This window comes from Brassica oleracea, chromosome C4, assembly GCF_000695525.1.
Source record: "Brassica oleracea var. oleracea cultivar TO1000 chromosome C4, BOL, whole genome shotgun sequence".
Taxonomy (NCBI): Eukaryota; Viridiplantae; Streptophyta; class Magnoliopsida; order Brassicales; family Brassicaceae; genus Brassica; species Brassica oleracea.
The window spans coordinates 9398413-9401387 of record NC_027751.1 but is presented as its reverse complement, the minus strand read 5'-3'; positions in this window follow the sequence as shown (position 1 = coordinate 9401387).

Sequence of the window (2975 nt, the reverse complement as noted above, 5' to 3'; positions counted from 1 at the left end):
ACCCCCCAATGTTTATGAAAAATCTCCCCCCAGTGTGACTATACATAGTTGTCTTTTTGTAGTTTTTCTTGAACTTCAACTATTCATAGTTAAGTGTCTAGTTTTGGCAATTAGGAGAACATTTGCGCACAGCAACATAAACAGTGACAACAATTTAGACTTATGGAATACTAGATGCGCCAAATGTAATGATATCATATTCTTTAAATTCATAAATTTGTATTATCAAAATCCTAGCAGTATCTCGAGACAAACAAACCAACAAGTAGAAATGCGGGAGAATTACATGAATAAATAGACTTCTCTAATATTTTGTGTAATGTTTATTATTAGTTACATACTGAATTTGATATTTACGAAATTATTGGAGGTTTAGTAGTAGTATAAAAAGTTGATTTCTTTGTATCCACTTTTCTGAATATGAAGTATGATTTTAAATCAGTTTTTATAAAGATTAATTTTTAGAATAGAGAGAAAGATTACAGACTGAAAACCCAAAAATCGTTTTTCCCAAAAGAATACGGTATTTGACTTTTTAAGATGTACTATGTTTTTTTCTTGGTCTAAATGTTAAAAGTACTATGTTTTCGTTATCATACAAATGTAAAATGTTGCATTGTTGTAAATTACAAATTGCAATTGTGTGGTACGGCACAGCTATGATGAAGTTATTTTTAACAGTATACATAACGTGGTGACAAATTGAATATATGCGAGGACATCGTTTAGGTTTCTATAGTAAGAAATTGGGTAAAAATTAAATGTTGTTTTGTATACACGACTGGAACGGGAAATGAAGACAAGTAATATTTGGTCAAAAAAAAAAGAAAAAGAAGACAAGTAATATTAGCATGGGTAAAGATAACGTCAAAGCGACAAGATGAAGGAAACAGTCAAACAGTAGAAAGTAAGACAGTAGGACCATGTTTTTATTGAGAAACATTTGTGTGATTTGATATTACATTTTTATTATGCACGTTTTGACATCTGATTTGATATAACAAAGCCCCTACCTAGCTAGACCTCATTGAATTCAAATCTAATGATTTACTAATTTTAATTCTCTTTATTTACCTCAAAATCTCAAATAGATGTAGGTATTCGTATAGTCCATAGCAATGCAGTAGATTAACATTACAATCATAAATACATAGTTAAAGTTAAAAGCAAAGGATCATATCAACTGACTGCCAAAAACTCTGTTCCTGACTTCGATATTTTACGTATACCTTTGCAGCAAAATGTTGAGATCATATCTTATGTTTGAACGTCTTTAGTTTTTGATGAAAATCTAAAAACAGTTGTACTATTTTAATTTATCATTAATTCATATGCACACCTAATATTTTTGTATTTTAGTTTGAGCATATATAAACCTACCTAAATGAGTCTTTAGTATTAGGCCCACTAAAATTTGAAACAATCAAGTAATTAAGTTAAGCATATGACCTCAAACCTAATTGAGTTAAAAATGGTACTTAATTACAAGCCTACAAGGGGATATAATACATGCGAACAAAATAGATAAAAAAATGTTAAATAAAAACTGAACTACAAGCATAATAGGTTAGCTATAATAATTCCAAAAATATTTAGATGATTTTTTTTCCTTTTAATATATATATATATATATATATAATGTTATTTCACTATGTAGTTATGAACCTATATATAACTGAAAGTCTGAAACAATTTGTCAAACTTCAGAAAAATTAATCAACTATTGAACTCAAATTTTCAACATTTTACGTTAAGTAAAAGTAACTCTATTACGTTTGGGTCACCTACCACTACCGCTAGCTCCTGTTCTTGAGTTTGGCAATTCATCACCTCTCACGCCATGTGAGCTTGACGTTACCCCTACAGTATCGGAGGAGGTAACTCCTGACGCTACAATAGAGGTTTCCCTTCCAATCCAGGAAGTGGTTAGTAGAGACATCCCTCATGGAGCCCTGCAGAAGGCTGCTACCCTAGGGGAGTACTCTGGAACTAAGAGCTACGCCAGTTTAGTCAAGGACTCTGCGACTTTGGAAGAGCTAGGAACACCCTCTGAACACGTATCGGGGGTACCTTTCGTTCTTATCCCGGATGAAAATATAGAATCAGCTAAGGAGGAGTTTCGTGATTACATCTTCGCTAGATTCCACGGGGACTGGCCTTCCATGGGTCGTATAATCGGTGTTGTTAATGCCGTATGGGCTAAGACAGGGCCGCGAATCTTTGTCCACATGGTGGGCGCTGGGGAGTATCTATTAAAAGTCACGTCTGCTAAGACAAGGGAGCACCTCCTCTCCAGGACTTGTTGGAACATTGCGGGATTCCCGATGTTTGTTGCTCCATGGTCGCATGATTTTACTCCGGAGGAAGCTCCGATTACAAGTGCGGTGGTTCCAGTAGAGCTAAGGGGAGTCCCTTACTTGCTGTTCAACAAGGAGAGTTTGAGTCGGCTGGCCACAGCAGTAGGCAAACCTGTGTCTTTGGCTCCGGAAACAGAGCGGAAGGAAAACTTTCAGGTTGCAAAGTTATTTGTGCGTGTGGATCTCACACGGGAGCTCCCCTCAAAGATGATCTCTGGGTTTTCAAATGGGAAAGAAAATGAGATAACTATTTCTTACCCTTGGCTCCCACTAAAGTGTAATGCTTGTGGTAAATATGGTCATCTCAACACCAAGTGTCGTGCCCTGCCTCGTAGTAACAAGGAAGGCAGAAGACGTTCTCCTAGTCCAACGAATGAGGAGGATAAGGGGAGGAAACAGTCTAGGCAAGGACGTCGTAGGAGAGGAGGTAAAGCTGGTACTCACAACAAGGAGCGATCGGTAGATGGTGATGCGAAGAAGGGTGTCACATCCTCTCAGGGTTTGGAAGATGGTGAAATACCTCCTGAGGAGCATACAGAGGACACCACTGTAACAACTCCGGTTAGGGAGAATGGCATTCCTGAATCATCTGATAAGACTGTCCCACCGGATATCTCT